The sequence below is a fragment of the Chenopodium album genome, chromosome 12 (assembly GCF_948465745.1).
Source record: "Chenopodium album chromosome 12, dcCheAlbu1.1, whole genome shotgun sequence".
In the NCBI taxonomy this organism is placed as follows: domain Eukaryota; kingdom Viridiplantae; phylum Streptophyta; class Magnoliopsida; order Caryophyllales; family Amaranthaceae; genus Chenopodium; species Chenopodium album.
This window is the reverse complement of record NC_137845.1, coordinates 42,535,853-42,559,191: the sequence shown is the minus strand read 5'-3', so window position 1 is coordinate 42,559,191 and position 23,339 is coordinate 42,535,853. Positions and strand designations below refer to the sequence as shown.

At 33.5% G+C, this 23,339-nt stretch overlaps 1 long non-coding RNA gene across 1 annotated transcript; it reads left to right on the top strand.

Annotated features, from left to right (window-relative positions):
* Positions 1-17,900: 17,900 nt before the first annotated feature.
* Positions 17,901-21,283, top strand: LOC145572415 (uncharacterized). Its single transcript, XR_014096833.1, has 6 exons — positions 17,901-18,467; positions 18,562-18,633; positions 19,235-19,300; positions 19,878-19,947; positions 20,121-20,316; positions 20,404-21,283. It is a non-coding gene; the product is annotated as an uncharacterized LOC145572415 (long non-coding RNA).
* The last annotated feature ends 2,056 nt before the right edge of the window (positions 21,284-23,339 follow it).

Sequence of the window (23,339 nt, the reverse complement as noted above, 5' to 3'; positions counted from 1 at the left end):
TTGGGTATTCCCACCATTTCCCTGTTGTTTCTGTTTGGATTAACACTCATATTCCCTGTGCCCCTTTTTGTTGCAGAACCGGCAAGTCACCAAATTCCCATCACAGTCTCTCCCAGGGTGGTTTCTCCTACACCTCTTACAATGGTAGCTCCTCTCTCCATTGTTAGCATTAGAAGAATTGCTAACATTTTGGTTACCTCTATCAAACGAGTTCCCATTCCTAGGCTCTTAAAGTTACTCTAGTTCTCAGATTTCCTAAAGTCTTTCCTTTTCTCCCCAGCCTTAGCACTCTCACCCGTATCCTTAGAGTTCAGATGGTACAGGTGTGCAACCCTCTCGTATACCTTATCTAGGGTCTTAAAAACCTTCCTAGCTAGATCTCTCTGTAACTGCTTGGTTAACCCCTGCTCAAACCTCTGAGCCTTTAGTTCCTCAGTCGGCACAACTTCAGGAGCAAACCTAGTAAGGGTCATGAACTTATTATAATACTCAGAGATTGACATTTCTCCCATTTCCAGGCTTATAACTCCTAAGCCTTCTGTTTCTTCAGAAATGGAGGGTAAAACTTGTCCTTCAAGGAGGTCTTAAACACTTCCCATCCAAAGTTGGGTTTGGCTCTAATGATCACAACATTGTCCCTCCACCATATATCGGCCTCCTCCTTAAGGTACATAGCGGCCTGGTCCACTTTCATACCCTTAGGACAGTTGAGGGCCACGAACAGTTTGTCGAACTCTCGAATCCATTTTTCTAGGAAGGTAGGGTCAGCACCTCCCTCAAAAACTGGTGGCCTAACTTGGGCCAGCTTCTTAAACATCTCTGCTTGAGGGTCGACTTGGTCTCCCCGGTTTTGGTTCAGATTTTCAGCCAACAAACGAATAGCATCAACTAAGGCAGCGTTTTCAGCCATTCTAGTTCTACGCCTGAAAGAGAATAAATATGCACTCCATTTTAAATGAAATTCAAATATTATTCACACATATTCATTCAATCACAATATTACATTTTGCCACATAAATTGGTTCAAAAGGGTACCTTAGGTTTACACCCTCATGTCCCAAGCAAAATCATATAATACAAGCACGATTCATACGCAGGATTAAATAAAGTTAAGAAAACAATTCCCACCCCGCGTCACTCTTACTAAACTTAATCATAGACAAAGAAATTATCCCAATATTATACGTTCATGAAAATTTAACTTGTTCTCACCTACGAATAAAAGTAAAATGGAGCTCTTAAAATAAAATAACAACTCTTATTATAACTTAAATAAAGGTATTTATCCCAAATAATAAATCTGTAGCTCTGGCTACTTATTAAAACTCAATAATCTAAATCAAACTATAATGAGGTTCTAATAACCATTATTAATGGAAAATGCTTTATTCATACTAACTCCATCCTAACAAATATAATCCTCAAGGAATCACATTGCAGTTTTTATCTTTCTTCTCACTATAAGTATTAACATCAAAATCAGGATCATTTTCATCATCTGAGTCCTCAATAATTATTGCCTTGTAAAGCGGGTTCGGGTTTCTAGTAGCTCTCCTCCCAGCATTTGGATCCAAGTGGTGGTTGTAGCCATTCAAGATCATCTTCATTTGGAAATTCAATAAGAGTATACTTGTGGAAAATTCTATTATAGGTTTTTATCTTATGCTTTTTATTCTTTGTTGTCTTAAACTCATATAAGCTCTGGTAATCTTCCTCATCAGGTTGAGATATTGCTGGTGTAAGAATCCTTTCCATAGTTTCCAGAGTACCTTCACTTTGAGTATTATTCTCGTCCTCAGACACGACTATGGGGTCGCTCATAGTATCATTCTTGCTCTCAGGCGTGACTACTGAGTCGTTCATCTCCTTTCTACGTCAACCCAACGCAACGAGCACTCAAAAAGCATAGCACAAGCACATCACAAAAATAAATCAATTAGAATACCAATTACAACATGTTAAATAATATTAAAAATAAACACTTTATGTGATAATTAAATGGAAAGAAATGTATGAAATATGCATGCATTCCCTTCTTAAGTCTACGCAAAGCTCACCAAGTAGACAAAACAAACTTCGAAATTATTTTAAATAAAACGGTTTAAAACATACTTAGTTTCAAAAAAAAATATTTTAGCCTTTGAATTCAAAATCTTCACCCTTAATTAGGCGCCTAAGACATACTAAGCTAATTGGCTTTAGTGGTAGTTAAATCTAACCTAAGCTCCCAGATACCACTTTGTAACACCCTAATAATTCTCTCTTTAAACCTGTGAGTACCCTGAACAATATTCAAGAGAAATACTGGCGTGGTACCGCCACGTGTTCAAACGTTAAGGCTATATCAGAAATTAGCAGCGGAAAAACTAAATCAGTTATAAATAAGTTTCAAAACCAACAAACAAAACCAAACTAAGTCTTACAACTTGGAACCATTAAGGCCCTTATTCAAAATTCAAACCAATAGAAGTAGTATAAAAATGAAATCGAGTTTAAGTAACTTCAAAAGTAAATAGCAACTAAAATGAGAAAAGCAACCAACACTCCATTCAAGATTCCACCACCTATATACGAATGCTGCATGTGTAAGAACCTGTGGTTAATCTGCTCCCCAATATTACAAGTGTAAAAATTGGATCGTCACAGGGTCATTGAAAAGCGAAGGCCATGACCAAAGAAAGACACACAAAGCACGCAATCAGCAAAGCTGAGTACATACAAGCTGCGAAACGTAATAAGAAATCCCTAGCATGCTACTAATAATCAATCATCACACATTATTAAATTGTAGACTCAACACACGACTCAACTATCAGTTTACTAAGACTTCACCATTTAAAAGCAGTTAACTCATCATTTTTATTCATTGGATTAAGCAATAGACAAGGTTGTCCAACCTATGCTCCATTTGGAATATCAATAAAAGAAAAACCCCATGCCTCCTTTCGGAAACATCAATAAAACATCCAACGACCACGGGCGCGACTCCGTGACCGTAGCTAGTATGAAATCTCATCTAACTCCTAGTTTTTTAAAAGTATTTGAAATAAGAGACTCGTAGATCAGCCGACCTCAAGAAAAGTGCACGGCTAATACCCCGTGTACCCCAACCCCTGATTGTCATTACTCCAGATGTGCACAAATCCAGAGTTTTATTGCTAATCCATCTTGCACTTTACGTGATTTACAAGTTTAGACTTGGTGATGACTCATTTGCAAAACAATACAATCAATCCAATATCAATTCAATCAAGTAAAGCAAGCTTCCAATTTCAATTCTTGATTTATTAGTGACAAGTAATATTTATTGTTTATTCCTTTAACTACCTCGGTGTATAAACACCTTGAGTGCATAAAGCACCCCACAATCTTAACCTCGTCATATAAGACTTAAATTTCCTCCTTTACTCATTTTATCTCCATGATCATGAACGAGTAATAAATGAATCATCTCACCAAATCACATACCTTTGCCTCTAAGCATAAACAATACTTGCAATATAGAATAGTGCACAACATACGAAAATCAAAATGTATAACCAAACAATTTAGCCCAGTCTTCTCTATACATGATACTAAGTTCTCGATCCGTCCCTAAACATGCATTTAAAAGCAAGGTTTCGTAACTTGTACGTACCTTGTGTAAACGATTCGGTTGGCCACTTAGGAACTAGAAGTCGCCTTCTACAAAGTCCTCTCCTAAACCAAACAACAAGAATTAAATCAACACCCAAGAAAATAAATTTACAGCAATACCAAACTACTTTAAAACCTCTTAAACCATCAAAATAAAGCTTTTAAATTGTTCCCATCAGTCAAATTTAATAATATAACTTTCCAACTATAAGTTTATATGCTAAAATCATGAAAATATAGCGTTTAATACAAAATTACAGCAACTTTAAAGTCAGTGAATAATCTGAAATTTTGGTTTAAACATATAAAATAACCCCATAAACATAATTACTTGAAATAATCATTATTTAGTAAGTTAGTAGTGTTAAAAACCTAAAAATATACCAATTCAATGCAATTAGAGGCTTCAAAATAAAAAGTATAAAATCTGAAAATTTATTCTTGAGGTTATAATTTAAAGTTCAAAGCTTTTAATCATAAAATACCCACAATAATTATTTTATAAGATTAGAAGCATAAAAATAGTAAATTAACACAACTTGTTCATAAAAAATTGAAACTATAATAATCTGAAATTTTATACATAATCAAAATAATTATACTTTAATGTAATTTAAACATAATATGATTAGATAACTTGGTTAACACGTTTTCAAGCCCTAAAACATGAAAAATCAATACTTTAACCCTTATTTTCTCAATTATACTAATATGAAATTTTGTATTATAATTAAACATATTAAACTTCATAAATTTATAGTCTTTTATAACCCATGTATAATATCAACCCATAATAATAATAATTTAGAATCAAAATTAACTAAGATTGAAACTTTAAACCAATTTAATTAAATAAAAAGAAGTAAAGAAAAGGGAGGAAGGAAGAGGTGCGAAATGCAGGCTCGTGGTGGTGGCCGGAGGTCGGCGGCGCGGCTGGGCAGCAGCGAAGGAAGTTTGAAGTTTTTTTTTTCTTCTGAATGTCGTGAAAGAGGAGAAGAGGAATAGAGGGTTTTCCCTTCTTTTTTTTTTTAACGTGAAAGAGAGGAAGGATAATGCGAGGGTTTTATTTGGGTTTTAGTTCTCTAATTTCATTAGGAGTAGGATTTGTGTAATTTGGGCTTGAGTTGGAATCAAACGTTGGGCCACTAAGTTAAGTGAGACTTATAAACTAAATTAAAACTTAGTAGTTTTAGCATACTAATAATGAAAATATTGTTACTCTTTCATCAAAATAATTCATACTATAAAATTAAAATAAAAATATCTGTATAAATAATAAATTAATATAATTTAATTAGGTTGAAAATATGGGAGATTACAGTGATCACCCTTAACTACACTTACACGGGCGGTAATACTATATTTAGTCAAAGACAATGTTACTTATGTTAGTAATCTTAATATGGTAACTAGTTATTGGCTCAGGGATGTCCCAGATCATTTTAAATTATAAAGTTTGATCAACATTAAATTTAGAAGGTTAATATTTAACTATATTTATAAGTGAATGAGTGAATTTTTGATGAATATAAGTGTGCATAAGATGACATGTATAATTCAAGTGGCGCCAAATTATCTTGAGGTAAGGAGTGACATATGTTTGTTGTTCCTTTGAGTTTTAATAATATTATAAATGTTGCCGACCTTACCGTAATTTAGAAAAATTCAACAAAAGGCAATAAAGCCAATAATACCGACCCCAACCTTACCCAACAATAAGACAAAATATTAAACCTCTTGAGTGGTTACAAACTAACAAATTTATAATTGGAAAATTTGTTAATTACTACCTTAAAAATGGGTCTTTGGGAATTACTACCCCTAAAAAAGAAAAGGTGTTAATTACTACCCCTAAAATTGATTAATTCTAGCAACTACTACCTTTTTCACTAGTCAACCTACTTAATTTCTTAATGACATTGTTATTCATCTAAATTGTAATTAATAGCTTTTAAACCTTAATTAATAGTTAAATCCTTGCACCACCTACCCACCACCTCTGGCAACCCCCTTACATCCCCCAATAGCTCCCCCACCATGAAATTCGCCCCCATCTTGGTCACCCACCACAAAACTCACCCCCACCCGTTCCCCCACCGCAAAAACTGTAACACCCTAAAAATTTCTTTCGTTTAAAATACCTGTTTTGCACTTTTTAAAACTCAAAATAGGAAAATCTAAGACATTACCGCCACCGTGAAAACGGCTGTAGACACCCATTTGTGTCTCCCCAAAACCAAACCCAGTGATGAATACCTTTTGCGTCGAATGATAATCGAATAAAGTGAAAGTGTGAAAGGTCAGGTGTTGCGGTTAGTTTTTGGCGACTCCACTGGGGAGGATTTTTATTTTAATTCCTAAAAGTTATTTTGGCAATGATTTAGAATGAGCAGATGAGACTCGAAAAGTTCTAAGTATTTCACGTGCGTAATTTTGATTAGCATTATTGTCATATGTATAAAAAAGGTCCTCATTGGATAGACCATCCGAAATGAGTCAAAAACATTGGATTTTTACACGTAGGAAACTTGAGAAATATCTTTCACAACTAGAATTGAAATAATACTGCGAAATCTGGAAAATTCTAAGAACGTAGATACCTGCTGAGGCATGTAGGAACTAGCGTCTAGAAAATAGGGCTTGTCGCCTGTAAAGTGCTTCTGTCGCCTGGCGACAGTTCTGTCGCTTGGCGACAGGGGTACTTTTGCGGCGACAGTCCCTGTAGTCTGGCGCCAAGTTCTTCCAATACCGAGCCAGAACTCTGCCTTCTTGTTTTGACCATTTCTAGCACTGTTGGCTCGATTCTACTTCCTGATTGAGTGTTTCTCTCTTTTTTGAAACCCATATGTGTTCTACATATGGACATAACCCTCTGGGGATTCACGCTCCATCTACCCAATCGAACGCTCCTGGCAACGACGGGTACATCCGAGTTTGTGAATTCACCAAACCGTGGAAACAAGTATTTAACTTGCGGGGTCCCATCCATACGCGCCAACCCTTCCAAAGGTAATGCTTCCGCGCGGTGCATCCGGACTCATAACCATGGACCGTCTTTGACTAACCCATATCCTAGAACTTTAGAGAACTAGAGCCATGGTTAGGTTGCAAACTCATTGCATCATATTGTGACTATTTGAACTATTTGTGCATTCTTTCCTTGTGCATACCCTGTATGTGCTAACCGTTTGTTTAACTTGTGTTTAAGTCTAAATAAACTAATTAATGAATAAAAAGGACTTTGTCTAACTAATTAATTAATTAATTTGACTAATTAAAGACTAATAAAGTAATCAATCTAACTTCGTACGACTGTAGGCATGTCCCCTTAGAGTAAACTTACTGGAAACAGTCCCAGATTAATATTCCAGCAATGGCGCAGAAGTTTGGGCTGTGGCGCCGCAGTTTACTGTTTGTTGCCTGGCGACAAATTTGTCGTTTGGAGACAAGCTTCAAACTGTGGCGACAGTTCTGTTGTTCCGGCGACAGTCCAGATTCTTACTCGAGTCATCACGACGAGTCTAATTAAACAGTTTGCTAATCAGTTCGATTATTTTATTAATAAACAGTACCTTTGTTAAGTCCTTAATTCAGTCTAGTCACATAGTCTAGCCGCATGGTCTTACAAAAGAGCCTTAACATGTCACATACACTCACTAGTGTTAGCACACACTTTATATAGTCACCATGACCATGTCTTAGGTTCATCCATGAGTCGGTTTTTTCCGTCATTTGAGTTGGGGGTACATTCTATTCCTAATTTTTTCATATCTCTCCATCTACATCATCTTTCCATTCTCTACATGCTTTCCCCATCTCACAATATTCATTCTTCCTACCTTCTTCCATGCATTGCATATTGAATAGAGTTGAGTCAAATAATCAACAACGAATATCCCTTAATTTCCCTTTCCACAGTACTTGGTCAAGGAGAGAAGGATGATTAATCAAAGACAACACCTTTATTCAAGTTCAACTTTTTGATAAGCCAATCGGCCGAAAAAGGAAAGCTAAGAAGATAATGGCAAGTTAGGAAGAAGTCAACTAACTCGAGGGACAAGTGGCTAACATGGCTGAAATGTTGAAGAATCTGACTCTCCAAATCAATGACCCTGTGAGACAACAACAAATGGAGCTCATGCAAGAAAGTTTGAGCAGATTATCTAATGACTATAGATTCCAGGGCATTAGCTCACAAGGGGTCTCGGTGGACAAGGATCTTCTTCTGCAGAAGTTCAATGCCAACGACATCCCGAAATTCAAGGCAATGGATAACCCAGCCTTTGAAACTGTAATGAATATTAAGGGAATAGATAAGAAAGTTTTTCATTCTGTGTTTTCTCTGTCTTTAGAAACCGTTTGTCAGCAATGGTACTTTTCTCTTGATAAAGAGAAAACCTCTACTTGGGATGCTATTGTAAACGCTTTCATTGATAGATATAAATGTAACATTCAAGTCGAAACCAGTTATAGACAACTTGAGATGCTAAGACAAAAAGAGAATGAAGGCTTTACTTCTTTCTTTAATAAGTGGAGGGAAACTTCCGCTAAGATGATTGAGGTGCCCTCCGAAAAAGAATCTGTGAGGATGTTTATCAAGAACCTCCAAGAGAAGTAATCAAAACATTTAAAGTATCAACATAATTTGAATACTTTCAAGGTCGTCTATGATATCGGTATTGAAATCGAAGTGACCTCGCAAAGCAAAAAGCTACTAACAATAGTAACCACAGTGGCTGGAAAGGAAAGAAGAACGACAATCCTTCTTCTTCTGGAAACGCCCACTCAAGTAACAATGTTAGCACCTTTGACAATAACGGTGTCTTAGCTATGGATAATCAAGGATATAAAAAGAAACCCAGGAGAGAGTTCACACCCATTGGAATGACCTACGATGTTGCTTTCGATCGTCTCTACGATCGAGGATTAATCAAACCCATTGGCCCTACCGAGGATCCAACGCCAGAAAAGCGATCTTCAAGATGGGATCCCAATTCCTATTGCAAGTACCATCAAGGAAATGGTCATACCACCGATGAATGCTACAGGTTTCAAAATCTCATTCAAGATCTCATAGAAGCAAACAAGATCCCATTGCCTCTAGCTAGCAAGAAGACTGGGTGATGTTGAAGCAAACGACACAAGACAAAAGGCGAACGTCAACGACAAGATTTCATGACCTCTTTTTCTATTTCTTTTTCATTTCCCCAATAAGTCTGGCATAGGCACCTTTCTTAGATTTACTTTGTAGATTTTTTCTATTTCCCTTTTAATAAAATGAGCATTTATTTTCTTGCATATGATCATTGCATCACATTTAAAAAAAATAAAAAAAAAATTGTCGAACTGAGCACAAGGTATACCAATGATTTGAGGCACCCCTTGTAGCCACATCATATCACCTTTCACCCTTTAAATATGCAATCCTTTTTTGATAAACCACTTTGAGCCTCGTCTAATGATAGACCTTTCATTTTTCAACCCATATCTACCTAACCTTGGGATGGGATGGTGTGCAACTTATGCAATTTTCAATTTCATAAAAATACTTGAGTGACTTCAAAAGATTAAAATGGCAAAATAGAAACAATAAAAGTGTACAAAAGGGCAAGTGTTCCAATGTCTTTGACATGAACATGTCTTTGATATGAACACGTGTCATATTGCGTTTCTTATCGAGTGTTCGATACCGTGCCTGAGAAACATGAATGCCAAGTGAGTGATAGACCACATGATCGGGATTCCCCACACTTATAAAAATAAATAAAAAATGCAAAAACAAAAAAAAGAAAAAAAGAGTTAAAACACTCAAGCATAAAAATACAAAAATTCAAAAGCAAGGTTGCACACCTTGGGGGCTTACCTAGGGTGTTGAGCCTTTATCCCTTTCTTCTTCAAACCTTTAGCCTAACCACTTTACAACCCTTAAAAGACCTTTTTGAGGTATACACACTTGTGCGAGGTTCGGCTAGAGCTACGTTTGGCCTGATTCCTAACGGATACGTAGGAAACTTCACATTGGGGTGCGGCCGTAATAAAAATGCATTCACATTTACGTTCATAATTGATCATATTTAGGAATTTCCAATGCTCATCCTTTTCCACTTAGACCTAGACTTGGGGGCTTGATACTCACATCATTAGCTTACCTAGCTTAAGAGACACCATCATTTGACTCTTTTCAATATATTTTTCCACACACTTAGCCCTTGCGGCCTAACTTTAGTGTCACTTTCACACACTACACAGATACATGACCAAATAGTCATTCCCTTAGGAACCATTTGTCATGAAATCTTAACACAACATTGGAGCATATTTTGTCATAACAAAATCACTCATCACTCATCATTGCATCACAAAGTATGAAGTACTTAGCCTCTGCGCCTAAGTTACCTAAATACTTTCATTATCGAGTCAACCAGGATAGTCTAAGATGTTACAATCCTTGTACTGTGAGAGACAACGTTAACGGAATAAGCTCATTCAACATGCACCTTCAAAAAAAAAAACTTCGCTTCTTTCTTTTTTTCGCGTCTTTCTTTTTCGGGAGAAAGTCAGTACCCTCCACAAAAATGATGGAAATTTTTGCTTTTTTTTGCATTTTCGAGTCGCACGATCACATTACAATGCACACACGAGTCATGTACACATTGAGGCATGTCGTGTTATCACATCGAGTTAAGTCTACGCACACGAGTCGATTTGAGTACATCAAGTTACACGTCGAGTCAAGCAACACTAAGTCTTAAGTCAACCCTAATTACATGAGCAAAGTCCTATAGTCAAAAATATAAATGCAGGTACATTTCAGTGAGCAAGAACATTCTCGGATTTTTTCGAAAAACCGCGAATGAAAACCTGACTCCAGCGTCAGACGACAAGGCTTTCGCCTGGCGACAGAAGAAAAGCGCGGCGCCAGAGTCTTTTAGCAGGCGCCAGTGCGGCGACGCAATGCATGGACCCATGTTAAATTATGCAGACATACAGCAATTTCGGGTTCCTTGGTACGCTAGTTAGCCCCTATAAGCAAATTGACATGATTAGTAGTCGGCTCGATTACAATCGCTTTAAGTGATTGACCTGACGACAATCGTCTCACTTAGCTTAAGCGCCTAAGCATTGGCTCATTACAAGAACCAAGGCATCAGTTCAAAAGCGAGCACTTATACGACAATTTTTCCAAGATTGGATTGTCATACACATAGTTCCCTATGGCAAAATTTCCCAAAGAATTGTCGTAGGTCTCTACTCATCATAAATTTCGGCAAAGGTTCCTCAACGTGGATTGTCATTCATTTCATTTTCCCAAAGTGGATTGTCGGTTAACTCTTTTTTTTTGCAAATGTTCCAAGACGCGATTTGTTAATAGTGGCAATATTTTCCTAAAAGGATTGTCGCATAACGTTGGCAAATTTCCAAGGTGGATTGCTTTTAAGAGTTATATTCCAAGATGTGGATTGTCGATCGTAGAAAAGTTCTTATGATAGATTATTACGAAGCATTGGCAACTTTTCCCAAAATTGGATTTTGGCAAATTTTCCGAGATACGGATTGTCGCTTCATCGTAGCAACATTTCCAAGGATGGATTGTTAAGTGGCATTGACAACTTTCCCTAAATCGGATTGTCATACATCATACAAGAGTCGTGTTGACAACTGTTCCTGAAGAAAACAGGATTGTCATCACCCAAAGCATCAACAGCAAAATTCAAGCAGATCGACAGGCGTTGATCTTCGATAATTTTCTTCGGAATATTATCACGACAACTGAAGATGATTTTAAGCGGAGTTATCTTGGATCGTGTTCCCTAAGATGTGGAAGATGGTCACAAAGCGGAAGAGGATCGTTTCAAGCGAAACAATCTTCGATAGTGTTCCCTGGCTTGCGGAAGATTATCACAGCGAAAATTGGAGGCAGTTACAAGCGTAGTAGTCTTCAGGCGGGATGGAGTTCTCTAGCTTGTGGAAGGTTGTCAAAACAAAACACAACAAATCGGTTATCTTCAGAGACGTGTGCTCGACGGTGCAAGATACGCGTTTCTTAACTCTTTTATCTGTTTTAACTAACGCTAGTTTGTAGGTATCGGTGTTACAAGAATGATTTGGGATCGCAGAACGTTCTGAATCATTCTCCGTCCCTATCGCTACTTTGACTTTCGTTTTCGAAACATGCGTTTCTCCAAACTCAGTCAAAGTGGGGGCTTCTGTAGACACCCATTTGTGTCTCCCCAAAACCAAACCCAGTGATGAATACCTTTTGCGTTGAATGATAATCGAATAAAGTGAAAGTGTGAAAGGTCAGGTGTTGCGGTTAGTTTTAAAAATTCTTTCTTTCTGTTTTCGAAAAAACAACTCTATTTTATGAAAATAGTCAATCCAGTTTACTTTGGTCCACAACAAGGGTCCAATAATAGTGTAATTGGATGGGGCTTGCAAAGAGCTTTCCAACGATATATTATAAGCCCAATTCCTATGAATAATGAGGAAGTTATGGCCAAAATACTAAAATGGGCCCGGTTTGATCTTTACATGCGGCCCGATGATCTAGGGGAGGGCCCAATGTTAATTATTATTCCTAAATTATTAGAATTAATTGTAGTTTTCTAGAATTCTCTATAAGGTTCTTTTAAGTTCTAATAAAATTAGAATTAATAATTATATTTTGATGAGTTTTACTTGGAATAAAATATTATTTTATGAAAAATACGATTTCAGTTTTTATACGGACTTTACAAGTCAATTTTGGTTGATAAATGGACTCCGTGTTTGAAAACGCGTAGGAATCCAGGCTGTCGCCAAACGACAGGCCTGTCGCCACGCGACAGATCTTGTCGCCAAGCGACAAGTTTGGTTTTGCGGCGACAGCGTGGAGTTTTGATCCTTATCAAATTCTACCTATTTCCGGACTATTTTCTTATAAATAGGGTCCTGAACCTCCGTTTTCATTCAACAATCATCAATTCTCATCATCAATCATTCTATTCTCTAAATTCTCTCTAGCTTTTCAAAAACACAATTCCGCATACACAAGATCTAGAAACACCTAGCCAAGTTCGAAGTTGCCTTCGCCCTAGACGTGAAAGGTTATAATTTCTGAGGGTTTGGTCCCTAATCTCTATTTCAATTATTTGATTTGATTGTTTGATTTTATATTTTCCTTGAAGTTACTAACGCGTGTATTTTGTTATTAGAAAGAGGTACGAGGCATCAAAGTATGTAGTCTTATTGCTCTATTCTTGTAGAAAGCATGTTTCAATTTGTTTAATTCCTAGTATCATGTTAGGATGTTAATATTGCTTTCTAGTATCATGTTTAGGGTGCCTTTTACTCTTTTCTAATATCATGTTAGTATCATGCTAGGGCTAAAGCTTTGATTTTTATTGTTTAGTGACATGCTAGGGTTTGTTATTAATCTTGTTAGTATCATGCCTAGGATCTTGCTATTATTATGCTTTAGCGTTGATATGATTATTTTAATTATAATTGTTATTATTATGATTTTAGTTATTATGATTATTATGTTTCTTGATGCTTATTTATTGTTATTGTTTGATCACGTCTTTTATGCATGTTTAAAGGGAGTTGGTACTTGTAATCACGCTTAATAAGATAATTAATAATCTTGTTTAGGGCTAATATGATTATAATTCAAGTGATCGCCAATAATAGTTTTATTTGTGCATTAAATTCAACCAACGTAGATAAACAGGTTTAGGGTTAATCTGTTGATTGCATGTTAGTTAGAAAGCGCACATGAATACGAGAAGAATGAAGTAGAGGCCTATTTTTAGGGCAGGTTCAATCTCTTTTAGGTTGAATTTGTACCTTCATCCCCGAACCCTATTTGGTTCAAGACCTTTTGGAGTTGACGATCTCCTGGATCGTTAAGGGGTGTAATCTTCACCTTGTGAACGGTTTACAAGTTCCTAAAACTTGTTGGCGACTCTTTTGCTCTAGCTTCCTTCCCTTTGGACGCCACCATGCTTAAGTGTATGATCACAGTGGGGCTCAAGTTTGGGGTAATGCTTGAAATACTCCCTACAACGGCTAAGGCAACTATTAAAGACACACAGCGGAAGACTATCTTTAAAAATATTTAAAAACCATTCAACTAAAATTCAACCAAACGAAAGTAAAGTCAAACCAAAGTAAAACGAATTCAACCTACAACTTGGAACCATTTTAGGCCTTTAACAAAACCGAACCAACTAAAAACCTTTGCGTTAGTCTCACATGCATAATATAATAAAATAATTAAAGCAATAAACACATCATAAACTTATGGAAACTAGCATGATTCGCTCTTCACTCATGCCCATCATGAATATGCTTCATCACCTGAAAAGCTTCTCTTTACTTGTTTCCACTACTCTCCATTAGAAATGGGTCATCATAGGGCCAAAGTAAAGACAAGGCCAAACAAACATACTAACACACAATCACCAATGCTGAATACATAAGCGTAATTAAACACACTAACATGACATCACCTATCAACACACAACTTACATCGTTGCACCTGCTTATAAGCATACAACATACAACATAACTCTCAATTAAAATAACTAATTGATCCTTTTAGCATTGATTACGGATCGAACGGGTTTCCCCCTAACCTACCCCAATAAAGGGGTACTAACACGGGAGCTAACTGTGCCAGTATAAAATAACCACTCGTAAGTGGCGGAATTCCTACGCATAATAATAAAAGGAAAATACAGCATCATGTACTCCCAATAGAAGTTATGGTCAAATATAAAGTCGCATAACTCCCCCCATATGTTCATACTCAATGTATTTACGTTCCAAGAGTTTTGGTGCGTAATCTCTTTCACTTTACGTTATTTACATATTATTAAACTTAGTGATGACTCTCAAACCATAACACAATCAAACATTATAATTATCCAAACAATTAAATATTCCAATTTAATTCTTGAATAATTAGTGACCACATAATATTTAATGTTGAACCCTTTTTAAATCTACCTCGGTGTCAAAGACACCTTAAACGCATAATGCACCAAAATTCCTATCCCTCGGTGTTAGAAACACCGTAAGTGTACTAAGGCACCAATACATAATTTATTCCTCGTGTACATATACACTTAAATAGCTCTTTCCTCATGCTTATAGCATTAATAAAAATTATATGAACCATAACAAAATTCCTTTTTAATATTCCAAACCAAATTAAACATTTAGTTTAATTAAACATGCTCTCTATCATACCAATAATAAAAGTGTGGTTCATATTCAATATGCCAAAATAATTATTTCCACTCAATAATCCATCACAAACAATCCATGCTTCATAATTCAATCACCAACATCAACCAAATAATAAATTCCAATCAAAATCTATCATGATACTATTTGGAATCAATTATTCAAAGCCTAGCATGTTCTTACAACACCAAATAAATACCAAGTATGCGAACGTACCTCAAATTGTCTTTTCAACTAGCCAAAATGCTAGAATTTACTCAACTTAAAGTCTCTTACAATACCAAATACATAAACTTAATTAATCCCTTGATTTCACAAATTTCCAGCAACTTTTAAACATCTTAAAACCTCTCTAACAAGCTGAAATTTTGGTTTAAAACCTTTAAAACTCTTTCTTTAAGTGGGTAATTAAAACCACAAAGTAAAAACATAAATATAGTGCTTATATAAAAATTCCAGCACACCTTTTTAAGGTCTAAACCCCTCAAATAAATCTGAAAATTATATTAAAACCAAATAAAACCTTCTCTATTTATGGGCAATCAACCCCTTTTTATTAAAACACAAAAGTAGCACTTTATAATAAAATTCCAGCAATTTATTCTTAATGAAAACTCATTAAATCTCCATAAAGATACAATCTTTAAGCTTTATTAACACTTCCAATCAATGGGTATATAAAACCCCCAAATTAATTTTAAGTTAGAACCCTAAAAATCAACACTTTAATAATTAAAACCCTAACTTTTAATACTTTATAAAATCTGAAAATAAAACACTTTATAATCTAAAATTTACAATCTTTAATCATTAAAACACAATTATAAAATATATTAATCATATTTAAACAATTAAAATCAATACCCAAAATATAAAGTATAGGAATAATAATTAAAACAAGATAAAAGAGGAGAGAGAGAGAACCACCGAGGGGTGGTGGCCGACCGGCTGGCCGACGGTGTTCTGGTGGGCAGAAGGTGGCGTGAGGTGGCTGCACATGCGTGAGGTGGGATTTGTTTCCCAAATTCCTCACGTAGCAAGAAACAAACAAAAAAAAAAGAAATAAAGGAAAAAGAAAAAGAAAAGAAAAGAAAACTTACATTGTACAAATCTGATTTTTAGCCTCTTTGTGTGGGAAAATTTTGGGATTTTGAGAGGTATTTATAGAGTAGAGAATAGGGTTTAAGTTTGGGCTCAATAAATAAGTGTGCTTGGATTATAAAACATTTGACCCACAAGGGTTCAAATAAAGGGTTGGACTTATTTAAATGAAATGGGTTATTCCAATAAGAGTATGTAGGATTAGTTTACATACGATATTTTAAATGAGCCCAAATAATTAATAAACATTTATCCCAAAATATAATTTACTTTTATAAAACTTTATAATTAAAATACTTTAGCCTTTTAAAATATTTAATTAAATTACTTGAACCCTTAAAAATATATTCTATAAATACTTAAATACTTTATAAAAATACATAAAAAATACGAAGTATTACAAAAACCCACCACAATTTCTGCACCTCCCCTTTTCCCAATCCTTAAAACCCATCCGCACCCCTTTCCCCAACCCCGATTACCACCCCTCTCATCCCCAAGCCCCTCGAAAACAACCCAGCCAAGTGATAGGGCTGTGTTTTATTGCGGGGAAGGAGAGATGGATGGGTTTCGTGGTGGGGGAAGAGGAGGAGGTGGGAATTGCATCGGGGAAATGGGAGGGAGGTGTAAATCGTGCTGGGGGAACGGGAAGGGGTGGAATGGTGGATTTTATGGTGGGGGAACGAGAGGAGTGGGTTTCACAGTGGGGGGGTTGTCGGAGGTGGTAAGGGGAGTCGCCGGAGGTTGTGTAATGGTAGTTGGGAGCTGGTGCAATGGTTTATATAATTAATTAAAGTTTAAAATGTACTAATTATAGCTTAGACGAATAATGATGTTATTAAGAGATTAAGTAGATTGATTAAGGAAAAAGGTAGTAGTTTTTAGAATTAATCAGTTTTAGTGGTGATAATTAACAACTTTTAGGGGTAGTGATTCACACAGGCCCCTTTTGAAATAGTTTTTTTTTACATATTTTCCTTTACAATTCTTAAAAAAAATAAATAAATAAATAATTAAAAATAAATAAATAATCACAAATTTACAATGTTTCTCTAATAATTGAGTTAGTTGAGTTTTTTATTTATTTTTTAAAAAAGAAAAGTTTAGGAGGAGTAATTTTGAAAAGTGAAATTTATCACCACCCCTTTTCACTTTATATATACAAGCTAAAAGATGCACACAATGCGTGCGTGTGCAATATAAGTAATCTATCAAGCTCGATTTTTTTTTTCACAATATTATCTCCTTAATTCTAATTAAAAATATATTAGTGGGTTTAAAAATTATTGATAAAATATAATTAAAAAAAAATATTACTTAAAAAATATGATGATGATGTTAGGTAAGCTAAATATAAAATTTAACTTTCCTAAAAAAAAAATTTAAAATGAAAAGATAGCAGTTTTTTTTTTTTTTTAGAGGATGGTAGTTCTTTTATATTTTTTTTTTCTAAAAAAAGAAAAGGCTATAAGGGGTAATTTGGAAAAGTGAAATTTATCACCGAAAACCCCCCTTTCACTTTAAAAATACAAGCTACGAGACATACGCTACGCGTGTACACTATAGGAAATTTATTATTTTACTCATAATATTGTTATTGTGCATTTTTTCGAAAATCAATACTTACATAAACTTTAAATTTAAGAACGAAAAAAAATTGTCAATAGGATATCTACTCCACTTCGTGTACCTCAATTAATTTAAAAAATATTGTTGATCGTTAAATTTTTATATAAAAGATTGAAAACTGTAGAGTAAACATCTACAGTAATAGTACGTATATAAATTAGATAGATGTATAATTTTTCCTTTTATTTTTTTTAATAAATTTTAAGGTTTTTTTTTCTTTGTAACGTAGATTTTTTTTAGGGAACTATATTGGTATTAATTTTCCTTTTTTTTTAATAAAATCATGATATAGTTATCTTTCAACAAAGTTTAACGTGGTTTTTTTTTTAATAAAAATAAAAAGTAAATGTGGTTTGTGGTTTGTTACATTTTATTTTATTTTATTTTATTTTATTTTTATGAAAAGTAGATAATTTTTGTTTGTTTTTAGTGATAATAATTGTGGTTTGTGGGTAGTTAGTTTTTAGTTTTGTTTTTTTTTTTATTTGAAAGAATAGATTTTTTTTTTTTGGAGCAGTTATGAATGAATTTTTTTCATTTTTTAAACAAAAAAATAAAAATTTAATTAATGAATAAGTAATTTTTGTAAATTGAGAATGGCATTTTGAGAAAAGACAAATTTCTTGTCAAAAAAAGAGAAAAGACAAATTTATCACCCAAAAGACCCTTTCTCTTTATATAGTAGTATAGATAGGATTAGATTATGTTATCATGTGACTATTACCACCAAAAACAAAAAACAAACCTTGTGAAAAAAAATACTTCTTCATGGAGAGTGAGGGGGGCAGGGGAACAAAGCAGAAGAAGATAAAGGCCAAGGCAAAGAGTGTGAAGACGAACAATGACAGTGACAGTGACATGGATCTATGGTTAACCTTTCTTGTCCGATCTTTTTTTTTCTTTTTTAATGTTTATTTGTTGAATTAATATTGCTAATTTTTTTTTGTTGTTATTTTAATATAGGGATGAAATTGATCTTCCAGGGTATCAACTTCCTGTCCAACCCCGTTCTTGTTCTTCTCCATCTTCTGCAAGGTGAGTCCTTCAATTTTTGGATCCTAAACAAATCAAATATGCCGCATTCTTTTTCTGATTATAATTGTATCAACCATAATTCAATATATTGATTTGGTGAAATTATAATTGAGGGAATGTTTGGTGTCCAAGGGAAAATTTATACTGTATTCCTGAAGATCACCACCACTAGCAAGAACAATTGAGGGAATATATATCATTAAAATTGAGTCAGTCAGTAGTTTTTTTTTTTTTTTTTTTTATAACCAGTCGGTAGCTTTTACTTTAACCTTTTAACCTTATACACTAATTACGTGTTTTGTTTGATAAATCAAGAATAAAACCTTGACAAACTTAAGGAGTTAACGGGAAAGAGTTAATAGTATGCCTTCCTTAATAATCCGTAGTGTACAGTACAATTGTAGCTATTGTAATTAGTTTTTTTTCAGAAAGTATTGTAATTAGTTTTAATCTTGGCTCTATATTTTAAAGATGTATTAAAATCTAAAGTTTTATTTATCAAATAATATCTTTACCATAAATAATCTTTAAAATATTTTTACCTAATATATTCACATATATTTTTATTGGTTGTTAATTTTGGAGTCTTTGGTACTTTCAGATGGACACGCAAAGGCGCTTCTAATGCCCCTTTGTTGAAGCCACATCGTTCTTAGGAAACCAAAGTGTGAGTTTTTTCTTCTATCAATTTAATCTCTTATAATTTTATTACTTGTTATGTTACTATTACTTGCATAAATTTATTGTTTACTTGGCAAATAGTCCGATTATAATGATAGTTTTTAGTGATCAAAACATTTTCATGAGAGTAGAAATTAATACTCTTAAAAAATACTCTTATGTACCGCATTAGAAAATGGGAGGGTGTCTAGAATTTCAAACTACACTAAAAAAAATAAAAATAAAAATAAAAAAATAAATAATCAATGTACCTATTAACTTAAAATTCAAACTAAATTTAAGCTAATAATAGCACATTTAGTTAACAGATAAACATAGTAACAATGTGTTGTGTACTTTTGTAGTTGTGTTATTGTATATGAAGTATAAAGTAACCATTAAATTTTAACTAATTTAACCGCACAGTAGTACAGTACATTTAGCTAGCCTTAGCATTGAAGATGCATGTAACATGTTCAGGTAAGATGGTTCCATTTTCCAACATATGATTTTATTAAATTCCTTGCTTTTTATTTAATTCATTATTGATTTCATTAAATCTTTTTTTTTCTTTCCCAAACCAGTACTACAGGAACACCAACGGATGACAATAACTTTGTTAACTTATGTTTGGCATATTACAAAGAAAAGAAGGTATAGTCTCATTTATTTTATTGAAGAATTTTTTTTTTTTTTTTCTGAAACCATTTTATTGAAGTATTTTACTCTCTTATTTATTCCTCTATTTTATAGTGTACAGTATTGATTTATAACTAACTAATCTGTTGTAATTGGATTTCTTTTTCTTTTGCTCCAAATAATATTAGGGCGTTGATTATGAGTTAGTCCATCTTGTTGGACAAACCGTTATTAACAGATCAGTTGGTTGGGGTACTCATATCAACTTTTTTGCTCGGCCCAAGGGAACTAATTCCTCTCCAGAATTCTTTTTTGGTGATATAAAATATGCACCAAATGAAGTTTTACACTTTCGTAAACTAACTCCAGCGCCCTATAATTTTGGTATGTTATTCAAATAGTTTCGTTCTTTTAACTATTACGGTGGATCTTTCAAACCTTTTTCTAATATTTTTGTGTATTTTTTTATAGGCGAAACTCATCCTCCGGATGTTTTTATCTTTCAGTGTCCGCATGTTGAGTGCTTGCAATGTGATGCGTTTCTCAACTATTTCTACCATGACGACAGTGAAGAAGATATAATCGATATCTAAATATGTACCTGATTAATGTTGTACGTAGACTTATTATTATTGCTAGAATTAGGACGATTATCACTTAATTTGGCAATAAATACATGTTATGTATTGAATTGTAGGACAATTTTGCAATGATTAAATCTAGACCGTATATGTGTCACTATAAATTTTATGTCTTTGATTTAAGCTGAGTTAGAATAAAATTTTTTTATTTTTAAAAAAAAGTACTCCGTAGTAAAACTGTGGATTTCTCTATCTCTAAACCTAACAATTGCAATATTGATTCCCTTCCTCTCTAGACTCTCTAATCTTCGTAAATATACTCCAAATTTAGAACTTGTTGCCAAAATCCCGTCAATCGTCTCCTCTGCACCTTTTTATTTTATTTTTCTATTTTTTATTTTTTTTTATTTTTTTTTTTGTAATGTAATGCTACCATGTATATTTTTGATGCTATTTGAATATATAATTAATTTGATCCATCGAACTCTGATCCTAACGTTATATTTGTGTAAATTAATTCTCAATTTCCTATCAAAACCACCTATGAAATTTTTAAGGTTGTAAGTATTGGCAAGTCTATTCATCAATGGAGAAGCGGTTACGGAGTATATATCAATTGAGAATTAGTTTTATTTTTGTTCTTTTTAATGCTAAAGGCAGTTTTTATTTGATTAATTTTGCTTTGGAAACAAAATCATGGTCAAACAGATGAATTGATAAGATCTCCTCTTTTATGTAGCCATTGAATACTCTTCCTTAAATCGAAATGATAGGTCATAAAAAGTTAAGTATTCATCAAAATGGCTATTTATAAATTTTAATTTCAAAATTAGTTATACTATTAACAAAATATTGACTTGGAAGGAATTTTTTTTTTTTCTTCTTCAATGTCACCATGTGAACCGGTTTGGTTTGATTAATTATTTTTTTGTTGGTTTAATTTTTGGTTTATGCCAAATTTTGATAGAATAGGTTTTTCTTATTATATTTACACCCTGAAAATGAACCAAACGAGGAATTGTAATTGCAGTGTCTTTCTTAATTGCAAAATGTAATAACAATATTGCATTCCTTGAGGAAATAATTGGTATAGTGGTACCTCATGCAGCCAAAGGTCGAGGCTTCATGCATATAAGGGCAGTTTATAACTTGTTTGGCTTATAAAAAATGATTAGAAGAAAGGAAACAAAAGAGTGATTAAGGCCTTGTTTAGTTCATCACCTTATTTTTACTTGTTTCAGAAAAAAATAAGTTCAGATCAGATCAGAAAAAATAAGTTCAAATCAGAAAAAATAAGTTCACATCAGAAAAAATAAGTTCAAATCATTATCGTTTTATGTGCAGTTTTTCTATCGCTAAATATCTTTAATTTTGTAATGGAAAAAATTTATAAAAATCACATATTTGTTATGAAATATTTGTGGATATCCATTATCCACCTTGTATCATTCCGAAATATTCTAGATGTAGGGTTTATATTCTTACCAATTGAGCAAGCCGACTATGAAAACAAACAAAAGAAATCAATAGCACGTTACGTTTGTTTTGCTAAAATTGTACAATTACATAGTACAAAGATCTATCATTAAAGCGTAATTTCCGATATGATTACATGTTAGGTTCATTTATTTTATTGTTCTTGAATAAATTCCGAATGTAACTTTCTGTTTGATTTTAAATTTTTTCCAATAATTAAATTAGCTATGTTTGTGTCGAATTGGATGAATTTATGCTTTCATTAAGCTACTGGTTAATCTATATTGAGCAAATTATTTGCATGAAATAGTATAATTAATTAAACAAATTAAAGAAAATAGAATATTAATATTCGATTATTGATGAACGTTTTAAGCATCGAGGCATTAGTGCATCAACAATAATCCATTAGATGCTATAAAGTTGAATCATGAATTATTTGCAAGTTTCGTAGTAAATGTTTGAAGCAATTCAAGAAAGGTCATGAAGTTCTTTATAATTCTAATAGACTTTATGGAGTGTTCTATCTCGATGTTTCGTCAAGCTAAGATCCCCATTATTCAGCTATTATTGTGTGTTGTGTCAGTACTAATTTGTATAGTTAATATTATTAATTTGTTTGAATTGCTTTGATTAAATTCATATGCTTACATGGCTAATGATTTGCATAATTGTCCTATATGGGGAAGTATTGATCTGATTCTGTATTGCGACGCGGCATATATTATTGAATTCATTGTCTTTGATCAAATGATTATTATGTATGATTTATGAGATACATTATTAATATAATGAAACCATGATGTAAGCCTAAGCTAATAGGATGATTAGTGATTTACTCATCAGATTGCATATGTATTTGATACACTTATTTTGTTAGTTCTTAGCTGTGAGGTCACACTAGTAATATCTATGGGAATTTTACTCCTAATAAGTCTAAGAGCTATAATATATCATTGTGTGCTAAGATTGTACTTCCTCTGTTCTTTTTTTATTGCACCATAGGAGGTTGGCACAAGATTTTTGGTAGTGGAAAAAGGATGAGAGAGAAAGGTAAAAATATAAGATTGCTCATGTGATGGTATACATAAACTAAAAAATCATGTGTTGAAAATTAAGGGTATATTTGGTATTTGTAGTGTGAAAACAAGTATTTTTTTTCCTAATAGAAATAGTGCAATATTTGTGATACTTCCTTAAAAGGCAAGTGGTGTGCAATATTAAAAAAACGGAGGAAATATAAATTTTTCTATTTGGCTTGACTTATTATATCAAAGTATAAAATATATTTGTTTGATTTGATTGATGGATAGAATATACTGATGTTATAAAGAGATAATATTTTCATAT